This window comes from Schistocerca serialis, chromosome 1, assembly GCF_023864345.2.
Source record: "Schistocerca serialis cubense isolate TAMUIC-IGC-003099 chromosome 1, iqSchSeri2.2, whole genome shotgun sequence".
NCBI classification, from domain to species: Eukaryota; Metazoa; Arthropoda; class Insecta; order Orthoptera; family Acrididae; genus Schistocerca; species Schistocerca serialis.
The window spans coordinates 821,772,828-821,786,235 of record NC_064638.1 but is presented as its reverse complement, the minus strand read 5'-3'; positions in this window follow the sequence as shown (position 1 = coordinate 821,786,235).

The window sequence follows — 13,408 nt, the reverse complement described above, 5'->3', positions numbered from 1 at the left end:
GTTCTCCGATGCACCCATTTTTACTGCTAACTGCAGTATATGTTTTGTAAATTCTCATTGTGTAGCAGGAGGAGTCAGCCACAGCCCAAACAGAGAATCTGTTCATGGATCGAAGGAGATACCGTGGTGAACGCAAACAAACAATATTTAGCTCTTTTCCGTGGTACGACAGAAGCATTTCTCACTCCGGTTCCGAACTTCTACAACGCCGTAATTTTCACATTAGACTACATGCAGTTTGGCAACCGATGTATATTGTTTTACTGTCTTTCGAACCATATCCCTGATATCGTAGTAACGAATAAAGATTTCACTAAACAACAGAACGACCATTAATTATATGTACACTGACGGAAAACATTACAGCACGAAAAATTAATGTAGAATAATGAAATTTCTGGAATAAATTTGTCTAGGTAACATATGAAGGACTTATTTCAATACTGGTTCAAGTCCATTTTTATTCATTCTGGGATGCAGAGTCCTAAAGTTAAGTGAGCGCTGAAAAATCTGCTGTTGAGATACAGAAATATTCAAGTATATATACTTTAGGACTCTGTATCTCAGAAGGAACAAAAATGGACACTATTGAAATAAGCCCTTCATATTCAAGTTATTAAAATTGCAAGATCAAATGTTAGTGTAAGAGCGAGATAAGCCATTGCAAATGGGAAATGCTCGTACATTAATAACCAGTGGTAACCGCCAGAACGTTGACTGCAAGCTTGAAAACGTGTATGCATGTTGAATCATAGGTGCTTTATGTCAGTTCGCGGTATAGAGTTCTACGCATGTTGCATTTGGGCGGTCAGTATTGGGACCGTTATGTTGTTTGTGGATGACGCCGGAGTTGTCGTCCGCTGATGTTTCGTGTGTACTCTATCGGAGACAGATATAGTGATCATGCGGGCCAAGGCAACATGTCGACAGTCTGTAGAGCATGCTGGGTTGCAACAGTGGTACGTGGACGAGTCTTATCCTGCTGGAAAACACCCCTGGAATACTGTTCATGAATGGCAGCACAGCAGGTAGATTTATCAGACAGACGTACAAATTTGCAGTCAGGGTGCTCCTTGTTGTCATACGAAATCTTACCACAGACCGTAACTCCAGGTGTAGAACCAGTGCGTCTAGCACGCAAATTGGTGTTGTGGGGAAGGCGGATAGTCGTCTTCGGTTCATTGGTAGAATTTTGGGATGATGTGGTTCATCTGTAAAGGAGACCGCTTATGAAACACTAATACGACCTATTCCTGAGTACTGCTCGAACGTTTGGGATCCCTATCAGGTCGGATTGAGGGAGGACATAGAAGCAATTCAGAGGCGGGCTGCTAGATTTGTTACTGGTAGGTTTGATCATCAAGAGAGTGTTACGGAAATGCTTCAGGAACTCGGGTGGGAGTCTCTAGAGGAAAGGAGGCGTTCTTTTCGTGAATCGCTACTGAGGAAATTTAGAGAACCAGCATTTGAGGCTGACTGCAGTAAAATCTTACTGCCGCTAACTTACATTTCGCGGAATGACCACAAAGATAAGATAAGAGAGATTAGGGCTCGTACAGAGGCATATAGGCAGTCATTTTTCCCTCGTTCTGTTTGGGAGTGGAACAGGGAGAGAAGAAGCTAGTTGTGGTACGAGGTACCCTCCGCCACGCATCGTATGGTGGATTGCGGAGCATGTATGTAGATGTAGATGTAGATGGTTGCAGGCCCTCAAGTGGCCTCCTAACCAACACACGGCAGTCAGGGACACCGAGACAGAACCAACTTTCATCAGAAGACACAAAAGACCTCCACCGTGCCATTCAAGGAGCTCTCGCTTGACACCACTGAAACCGCAAATGCCTGTTGTCTGGGGTCAGTGGAGTGCACGCTACAGGGCGTCTGACTAGGATCTGTCCTTGAAGTAACCGATTTATAAGTTCGTTGTGTTATCGTGGTGCCAACTGCTACTGAAATTACTGCTGCAGATGCATTACGATGCGCCAGAGCCATTCGCCGAATACGATGGCCATCCCGTTCGGTAGTGCCACATGGCCGTCCGGAGACCAGTCTTCTTACTACCGTACATTCTCGTGACCACCGCTGCCAGCAATCATGTACAGGGCTACATGCCTGCCAAGTCTTTCTGCAATATCGAAGAAGGAACAGCCAGCTCCTCGTAGCTCTAATACACGATCTCGTTGAAACTCAGTGAGGTGTTGATAACGGCGTCCTTGTCGCCTTAAAGCATTCTTGACCAACATCAAATCGTCACGTTCAAACTCGAAGGTAACTAACGCTACGACCGTTACACCATGTGCTTGATGATAATCTGATTTTCATTCCTTAGTGGCTTTTCTATCACCACTCTTTGCGACTGGCGTGAAATCTGAACAGACATAATCTTTCGGATGTAGAAACACGCCGACCAACTTTTGTTTATGTCGCACAGCTCCTGCTTGATATTGAGATACTTTTTCCGTCTGTTTATGTTCAAGTGTTCAAATGTGTGTGAAATCTTATGGGACTTAACTGCTAAGGTCATCAGTCCCTAAGCTTAAACGCTACTTAACCTAAATTACCCTAAGGTCGAACACACACACCCATGCCCGAGGGAGGACTCGAACCTCCGCCGGGTCCGTCTGTTTATGTCTTGAGCAGAGTTAGAGATATAAAAGTTGCTTTTCGACATCTAACAGCTTCAAAGACAATTAAAGCAGTCTGTACATATTCGTAGAGGGTTGTCTTAGCGTCTCCTCCCCCCCCCCCCCCCCCGCGCCCCTCATCACCATCTCAGTTACAAACACACCCCCAGAAAATCTTTTTTAGTCATTACATGCATGCTCTTCACTCATATGATATTATATATTGTTTACTATGGGTGGCGAATTTTCTCGATTTTGGGCAAAGGATCAGGATCTTTAGCTTATCATTTGCATGATGCAGGTCTGCTAACGCCTTGCAACTAAAAGAGACCACTGCATCGGGGAAGTATGGTTAACTCGTAAAAACGCGTGAATATGTGAAGATGGTTTGATTTAAATGCCTGAAGCTGGCACATAAATCAAAAGCTAGTGCCCTTCTTTTACTCCCTTATCTCTTCCCAGGACATATTCGCTTACTTTTGTGATATAACAGAAGCATTTTTCATTCTCGTTCCTAACGTTTTCTCTACCATAATTTTTACATTAGATCGCCGTAGCTTGGTGATCGATGTAAAATTTTGTTCATTCGGTTAGTTGGTAAATTTAGTGGAGGGTACAAAGAAGCGAGGTCATCGATCCCATTGGATTAGGAAAGGATGGGGAAGGAATTCGGCTGTCCCCTTTCAAAGGGACCATCCCGGCATTTGCCTGAGGCTATTTAGGGAAATCACGGGAAACCTAAACCCGGACGGCCGAACGCGGACTTGTACGGTTGTCCTCCCGAATGCGAGTCCAGTGTGCTAACCACTACGTCACACCTGGCTTGGTGTGTTGATTCGGGCCACGACAGATGCTTTAAAGTTTTCTGTTGTCTTTTGAATCATGTTGCTTGTACCGTGGCGACGGATAAAGTTTTCAAAAACAGGACTACCTTTAATAATATGTATTTATCTACCTTTTTACAAAGTTCGAACCGATTCGCACAAGTCTGAAACCTTGAAGTGGCGCGCGTAAAGAAACTCCCATAAAACTTTTGTTTTGCACATAAACTCCGAATGAACATAGATTTTTAAAATCGAGTTCTCAATTTTATGGTAAGAATGCATTTTTTATTTATGTGATTCCTTTTAAACCGTTTCCGCGCATTCGGTTCACACAAGAACGAATTTTACGTGCTACATTTAGCTCGACTTAAACCATCGTATCTTGCCAATGGATAAATGTCACTGGATGAAAAATATTTCGTTTTGATTTTATTAATTTATCCACCTTCTGGCAAAGTTTGAATCTATTCGTAGAAAGTTTAAAGTAAAGAAGTGACGCACTTCAAAAACTTACCAGGAGAACGTTTTTTGCACGTCACATCCGAACAAAGCTAATTTTTTTCAAATAGTTAAAACTTATCTTAGATCGAGGTTCGATAATCCGGTCAACCAAACTTGAACCACCAGTCTCACTTCAGACCGCAGTTATTTAACGGTGTCTTTTTTTGCACGTAAAATTCGAAGGGTGGACGTACAAATGGTGCCACTAGCTGGGCAGTAATATCAGCCCAATTAAAATACTTCGCAGAAGGAATTAATCAATTTGCACAATATGCCTGGGCGTCAGCTCCGGTTCGGCCTTCAAACTCTGTTCAGTGTATAAAACGTAGCTGCAGTAATACAGGTGTTCGAATGGCTATACAAATTGCGGCTGGTCCGCATTAAACCGAAAACATTTTACTCCATGTTGCTAGCTCAAATAGGAACCGAGCACCACGACTTCCCCAAACGGTGATTCTATGAACTGTCTTTTCATACATATTTCTACATTAAATTTATTTACAGTTGCGAATACGAACAACCAACAGCTATAAAGGGAATGCGGAATCGTTCGCGGATAGCCAAAGCGACCTCTCGCTTAAAGCGGAAAATCCGCATTCGAATCCCTGTTCGGCACAGATTATCACTGTCGTCATTCGTATTTGATAACGGCTGTAGTCGCTGCAATGTCCGTTCCTTCGGACATGCACCTTTCTTCTTAACAACGCCGGCCGGGGTGGCCGAGCGGTTCTAGGCGCTTCAGTCTGGAACCGCTACGGTCGCAGGTTCGAATCCTGCCTCGGGCATGTAAGTGTGTGATGTCGTTAGGTTAGTTAGGTTTAAGTAGTTCTAAGTTCTACGGGACTGATGACCTCAGAAGTTAAGTCCCATAGTGCTCAGAGCCATTTGAACCATTTTCTTAACAACGTACACACTGCAATATCGTATCGTGCAGAAGAGCTGTAAAGATCATAATCTCAACTGACAAATTGTTAGTCACATTGAAAGTTGTCTCTTATATTGCCAGCTTCCAAGATTCAGGTTTCACGCATCTGTTATTTGCGATCAGTATTCTGCTGCAGTATCTGCGCCCACTACACGATTATACGTGTAATCTATACTGTTCGGCTACACTGGTTTGTCTTGACTTAGGTCTTTGAGGCAAGCGGGGCTTCAGCGAATGAGATTGCAAGGTGTGAGGTAAGTGGCGAGTCGTGGCGCCCTGAAAATATTCTAAGTTCGGAGGAAGCAGTGGCCGTACTGGCTGCTTGGCGAGCGCAGGCAGCTCGGCATGCCGTCCACGTGGTGGCAGAATCTGGCCGAAGCAAGAGGGATCCAGCCGCGTAGCTCGGAATTGCATGGTGACGCTTTGTTGATGAAGGAGACACGCCGGGAGTGCCTCCATCACTATTTCAGACGTTAGTCGAGTCCATGTCACGTCGTGTTGCGGCACTTCTGAGTGCTCGCTGGGGCCCTACATGATATTAGGTAGCTGTACCAGTTTCTTTGGATCTTGAGGATATTTTAATTATGTTTATATGTAAGTGATGTATGATTATTACTGATAATGACTGTGAATTCGATACATTGAGGAATAATTCTCGTGATAAATAGGAGATGTGTCAGCAATCCTAAAAAGCTGTGTGACTATCATTGCCGATTGTCAAACTCATTAAACACCTTTAGCGATCTTCGCTGCAGTCAAGGCGAGCTCTGTTAGCGGACCTACGACCATGCAATGTCTTCTGCTTGAGGGACAGAAGTATAGACGATACCCGCTGATGCAGAAAACATTCGTGACCTTTGCCTGAAGCATGCGTGTCAAACTGCACCGGCCACGTGAGATATCTGGTCTTTACAACCAGCTCATGTTATTACATTTTCGGCGGTGAAGGTGAGTGGATATGTTACAACATCCTATATGTAATATTTAGGTGCGTCTCTCTACTTGAATCCAAAATTAATATTACACAAAAGAATAAAAATAACAATCAAATGCAAATCAAACAATGGAAACTACAGGTAGGGATTCAACAAAGTAGGAATAGACAGATCGTGCCTTTCTGCAACTTGACAAATCTTCTTCACAATTGCGTGTGAAATAGACACGCGTCCTACTTGTAGGCATATTTTTAGTTAGTTTAGGATGCAAACTAAAGCCTCTCATTATGTTTATGTTTAGATGAAAATTTTTAACAAATAATTCGAGCTGTAGAGTTATTATGATACGAACAACAGCGTTACAGGACCAACAAATCTTCTACATGAGGCCTTAGTGAACCTGTCATCAGCGCAAGGAGGGTTAAAATTCATAGTTATAGAACTATTAGCTGTTTCGTTTTGCGGATACATTTTCGGTCAGTCAGGCGTCGTGTTTTCAAATGCATATTGCAAAACGGCTTCATCGAGACAACTCCTTCTACACCACCAAAGAATTTTTGAATTAAATAGGCAGGTTCGAATCCTGCTTCGGGCATGGATGTGTGTGATGTCCTTAGGTTTGTTAGGCTTAAGTAGTTTTAAGTTCTAGGGGACTGATGACCTCAGAAGTTAAGTCCCATAGTGCTCAGAGCCAATTAAATAGACAGCGAACTAAAAGCTAAAGGTATGACGATTTTAGACAACAACGTTTCTAATCGACATCTCTTTTCAAAAAGGAAATTTTAAAAAAAAATGTTCTTCTTGACTCCATTATGTGGAACAAAGGGAGACAAAAGTGAATAAAATCTTGCAGTATATTTACTGCCTTTCTTTCCTCTCAGTCTTCTTCCTCACTGTGCCAACCTCTTCATCTCAGAATAGCGTTCACGCGCAACATCCTCGATTATCTGTTCTATATATTTCAGTCTTGTGTTCTGCTACACTTTTTGCCTTCTATGACTCCTTCCAACATCATGACACAGTCATTCTCCTCAATATTGATACATGTTCTGTCACTCTGTCCCTTCATCCTGTGGGTGCTTTCCACTCACTGGTTTCCTCGCCCATTCTGTGGACTATCTCATTTTTTTAGTGTTCTCTACCTCACTGGGTAAAAACGGAACTCTCAGAAGATCACTTTTTCCTCCATCTGTCGGTCCGTCTGTTAAGACTCCTTTTTCTCAGGTACCTGTAGACATATCAAGTTGAAATTTATATCAAAAACTAAGTTCTACGTCCTTTTTGCGGTGTAAAACATTTAAATTTCTAAGACAATGCAATCAAAAGATACAGCCATTTATATAAGAAATTTTGATACTCGCCAATTCACTAATCAAAACCTACAGACGAACTATGTGTGTACCTAATTAAGTTTGTACGGAACCCTCAGAGCGCGGGTGTACAGTTCTTTTTTAAAATGATCAGAACACTCAGTTTTCAACATCCCTCTCTAACAGAAAATCTCAAACGCCTCGATTTTCTTCTTCTCTCGTTTTCGACTGCCTACGATTCACTTCCATACGATGTTGGTTCCTGACGTACATTCTCAGAAATTTGATTCTCAGAATAAGGCCTCTGTTTGATAATGGCAGACATATTTTAGCGACGAATCTCTGCTTTATATGAGTTATCCTCTTGTTTCTTTCGTAATGCATTACTTTGTTTTCAGGGTAGCGGACGTCCTTCGTTCTGTCTAATACTTGGCCCCCATTTTTGCTGTAAAGTTGATCACTACCCTCATTTCTGTTCTGTCTAACATATATCCTCAATTACATTTTCCATTCTTCTATATATTATTCTTGTCAGGAACTTCGATGCACGAGCTGTGTCTTTGCCATCTTCAGAATTATGTGGGTGGTATTCTTCCGAAAGTCCGATGGTGTGTCTACAGCCTCATGGATTCTGCAAGAGGGTTATGTTCCACGTTTTTATGGAAATGTGAAGTTGCCCAGTGGGAACAACATGGTTCAAATGGCTCTGAGCACTATGGGACTTAACTTCTGAGGTCATCAGTCCCCTAGAACTTAGAACTAATTAAACCTAACTAACCTAAGGACAGCACACACATCCATGCCCGAGGCAGGATTCGAACCACTTCAGGCAAGTATTTGCTGCACGACCCAAGCCACTAAAGACTTCTCGCGATAAAATAACTGTCTCAGTTCGCTATGGCAAAATGATATAAGTTACAGACTTCGAAATTTGGTAAATGCTTCCGAATTCTAGATAAAATATTAATTTTTACAAAAAAAGTTTTGAATCGATATAACACGATAATAACGGGGGTAAAGTCATATCGCTTTTTGTAATGGATTATCCGCTTAAGATCGAAATTAATATGAAGTAATTTTTCCTTCATAAAGTGAATCTATTTCTTCAATGATTTTTTGTTACGAGTGATATTTTTAAGGCGCTCATCTTTGCTAAATATTGTTTGTTTGCGTTCACCACGGTATCTCCTTCGATCCATGAACAGATTCTCTGTTTGGGCTGTGGCTGACTCCTCCTGCTACACAATGAGATGAGTACTAGCGTTTCGTCTTATCTGGCAGCTTCAACGACATTTAAATCAAAACATCTTGATGTATTCGCACCTTTTTACGAGTAAACCCTGCTTCCCCATCCCTTGCTACATGCATCGTGTGTGGTGTAAGATCAATTACACACAAATTGGCGTATTTTACTGAGTGTGATACATCTACAATACGGAGTATCAAAATTGGGGTGAATCTATAATAGGAAGTGGGCAACGGCCTTGCCGTAGTGGATACACCGGTTCCCGTGAGATCACCGAAGTTAAGCGCTGTTGGGCGTGTTCGACACTTGGGTGGGAGACCATCCAGCCGCAATTCGCTGTTCCTATTTTTCGGGGTTCACTCAGCCTCGCCAATTGAGGAGCTACTCGACCGAATAGTAGCGTGTTCGGTCAAGAATACCATAATAACGACTGGGAGAGCGGTGTGCTGACCCCACGCCCCTCCTACCCGCATCCTCCTCTGAGGGTGACACGGCGGTCGGATGGTCCCGGTAGGCCACTCGTGGCCTGAAGATGGAGTGCTTTTATAATAGGAAGTGTCCCAGAGGGGAGATGCATGAATCCTAAATTTTCATGACGCACTTTCTGTCATACTGCATTACCTGACAAATGCCATGTTGGATGACATAATGGTGTCATCTTATACGACAGCACATCATGAATCTGTTACTTTACTTGACACAACAAGGGTACTAATAGTAACAAGTAATAAATTGCGAATATGTCAAGATGTTTTGATTTAAATGTCTTTGAAGCTGCTAGACAAGTAGAGAAACTGGTTCCCTTCTTTTACATCCCTAAACTTGCCCAGAAGTATTTTCCTTTTTTGTACTTTGTTACGACCATTTTTCACTCTGGTAGTCTTATGAACAGATTGTATTTGATAGAATAAAACAGGAATAAGAAAATTATTCTGTGAGAATGGCGGCCACATAATGATTTCTATCAGTCACCCGGGTAGCAAATAACGAAAAAGTCATTCCGCATCCCACGCCCTGTGACACGCTGGGTGGAGCTGTGATGAAACTGCGTTTCCAAGCTGGCATCCTGCCTGGCCCAGTGAACCGCAATTCCTCGCCGCCTGGTATGTTTGCGTAGTGGCAGCACTGGGCCGTTATTGCCTGCTGAATGCCTTACCGGAGGCGGGCGGCGACGGAGGGGCACCGGACGCAGTCCGCGCGGCGCGGAGCGAAGCGCCGGTAGCAATATCGCGGCTGCTCTGGCCTGGGGGCAATTCGCGCCGGCTGGCTGCCAGCTCACGCTGGCCGCATTGCATAATGTGGGGCGTGAACGGCCCAGGAAGAGCCGAATAAAACCCGGCCGTCCGCGTCCGCGCCGGCGTTAGGGCAACGGCCTGCCCTTGCAATAATGGCCCAGTTCAGTGCCTCCGCGAGCTTCGGGCTGTAAGGCAACACCACTACAATACGAGGATGCAGGGGGTGTGCGGAGTTAACCGACATCTACCCACTCAAGACTACGGGACTAGCTGTTTCGATACAAGCGGTGTATGACTTCAGACCTATATTCGCTTGTTTCCAGTTACTACCATAGCTACCAGGTTCACTGTCAGTATTACGTAGTGATAGTAGATTGACATTGTTGTTGCAATATCTATCTTTCTTTTTTTGTTAGCGACTCCATGTGATTATAATCCTATACAGAAGAAATCCACACCTCAGTTTTTGAAACTACAGAGGTTGGGGAAAAAAATTGGAAACACCAAAAACACAACACATTACATGCCTAATACACTCTAGAAAATCTTTTGGCATTGCCGGCCGGGGTGGCCGAGCGGTTCTAGGAGCTACAGTCTGGAACCGCGCGACCGCTACGGTCGCAGGTTCGAATCCTGCCTCGGGCATGGATGCGTATGTTGTCCTTAGGTTAGTTAGGTTTAAGTAGTTCTAAGTTCTAGGGGACTGATGACCTCAGAAGTTAAGTCCCATAGTGCTCAGAGCCATTTTAACCATTTGAAATCTGTTGGCATTCAAAACAGCTTCCAGTTGTCCTATAACGGATAATTACCGGCCCTGAAGGTTCTCAAGGGAACCTTACACTAAGACGACAAAAATCATGGAAGGATACCTCCTAATATCGTGTCGGATCTCCTTTGCATGGCATAGCATGGACTAAACAAGTCCGCTACAGAAGTATTGAGCCATGCTGCCCCTACAGCAGGGACGTCCAACCCGCAGCCCGTGGGTCCCATACTCCCCAAACCAAGCGTCACAGATCACAAGCTGCGACGTGATCGGGAATTAAACAGTGCCCCGAATATAGAGTAAATATCCTTTACTTCATGTCTGAGGTCACAAATTTTTTGTCATCAGACTACCGGTTTCGGTCTATAATGACCATCTTAAGATCTGTTTTATAAAAACATATCCTAATACACAGGAGGCATGGTCGCATCGTCAAATGCTAAATATACAGTCTCAGCGCCAGCATCGTCAGATGTATATGACGATGCCACAATGGCTCCAGTATATTAGGACGTGTTTTTATAAAACAGATCTGAAGATGATCATTATAGACCGAAATCGGTCTGATGACAAAAAATTTGTGACCGTATACGTGAAGTACAGGAAATTTAAGTGTCAATGAATCGCGAACAATGGCGGTCCAGTGACACTGCGCATTCACCTGCACGAAAGTGGTTTCCCAAGCAGCCGAACATTACCGTTTGCAGTCAGTGATCGGTTCAGTTGGACCAAAGGACCCAGTTCATTCCATCTCAACATAGGCCACACCATTATGGACACACCACCAGCTTCCGCAGTGCCTTGTTGACAACTTTGGTCCATGACTTCATGAGCTCTGTGCCACTCTCGAAACATGTCATCAGCTCTTACCAACTGAAATCGAAACTCATACGACCAGCCAAAGTTTTCTAGTGTCTAGGGTTCAACCGATATGGTCACGAGTCCAAGAGAGAAGCTGCACGCGATGTGCTGTTAACAAAGCACTCGCGTTGGTCATTAGCCCATTAACGATAAAGGGCGCCGCACTGTCCTAACAGATATGAGGGGTGTTTGAAAAGTCCGTGTAAAAATAAAAACTATTAACATGTTTCTGGGAAACCTATTTTTATTTTTCGACATAGTCTCCTTTTAGGCTTATACACTTAGTCCAAATGGCTCTGAGCACTATGGGACTTAACAGCTGTGGTCATCAGTCCCCTAGAACTTAGAACTACTTAAACCTAACTAACCTAAGGACATCACACACATCCATGCCCGAGGCAGGATTCGAACCTGCGACCGTAGCAGTCACGCGGTTCCGGACTGCGCGCCTAGAACCGCGAGACCACCGCGGCCGGCCACTTCGTCCAACGCTGTTCTAATCTGTTGATTTCTTCCGAGTAGTAGGAATTGTCCAAGTCTGCAAAATAGCTATTAGTTGCTGCAATCACCTCCTCGTTTGAATAAAATCTTTGTCCCGCCAGCCATTTCTTCAAATTGGGGAACAAATAGTAGTCCGAGGGAGCCAAGCCTGGAGAATAGGGGGATTTGAAACTAGTTGGAATCCTATTTCCATTAATTTTTCGATCTCAACTGCTGAATTGTGTGCTGGTGCATTGTCGTGAGGGAAAAGGACTTTTTGCGGTCCAACCGCCGGCGTTTTTCTTGCAGCTCGGTTTTCAAACGGTCCAATAACGATGGAGAATATGCACCTGTAATAGTTTCACCCTTTTCCAGATAGTCGATGACGATTACCCCTAGCGAATCCCAAAAGACAGTCGCCATAACCTTTCCGGCCGAAGGAATGGTCTTCGCCTTTTTTGGTGCAGATTCTCCCTTGGTAACCCATTTTTTAGATTGTTGTTTGGTCTCAGGAGTATAGTAATGTATCCATGTTTCATCCACAGTGACGAAACGACGCTTAAAGCCCTGCAGATTCCTCATGAACAACTGCAAACTATCCTTGCAACACTTCACGCGAATCCGTTTTTGGTCAAGCGTGAGCGATCGCGGAACCCATCTTGCGGACAGCTTTCTCATGTCAAAATGTTTATGCAAAATACTATGTACTCGTTCATTCGAGATGCCCGCAGCACTAGCAATCTCACACACTGTAACTCTTCTGTCATCCATCACCATATCACGGATTTTATCAATGATTTCTGGAGTCGTAACCTCCACAGGGCGTCCAGAACGTTCAGCATTACTTGTGCCCATATGGCCACTCCGAAAATTTTGAAACAACTTATAAACTGTTCTAATCGAAGGTGCAGAGTCACCGTAATGTTTATCAAGCTTCTCTTTAGTCTCCCGAGGCGTCCTGCCTTTCAAAAAGTAATGTTTACTCACCGCACAAAATTCTTTTTCGTCCATTTTTTGACAATCACTCGACTTCCTTGATTCGCACGAATGCCAAACACAAAGAAACAGACCAATATGGCTGAAACTTGGTGTGCGTTCTTTCCAAAGATGCTACTAACTAAACATGACCTCGACACGCGCCGGTGGAGTCATCTCTTGGACTTTGCACGGACTTTTCAAACGCCACTCGTACATTCGTCGTACGTCCCATATTGGATTTCTGCAGTTACTTCCCGCAATGTTTCTTGTCTTTTAGCACTGACAGCTCTGCACGAATGTTCCTGCTCTGGATCGTTAAGTGAAGGCCATTGCGTTGTCCGTAGTGAGAGGCAATGCCTGACATTTGGTATTTTCAGCGTGCTCTTGCCATTGTGGATCTCGGAATATTGAATTTCCTAACAATATTCGAAATGGAATGTCCGATGCTTCTAGGTCCAACTACCATTCCTCGTTCAAAGTCTGTTAATTTCCGTCATGTGGCCACAATCGCGTCAGGAACCTTTTCAAACGAATCACCTGAGTACAAATGATGGATCCGCTAATGCACTGCACTTCTATACCTTGCCATCTGCGTATGTGCGTATCGCTATCCCATGACTTTTGTAAGCTTAGTGTGTACTATTCTTCCTCCAGAGTAGTGGCAAGTTGGGTAAACGATGACGGACGTGAATAGTGTTCACGCAAACTCCTCTCGCCGGCCCC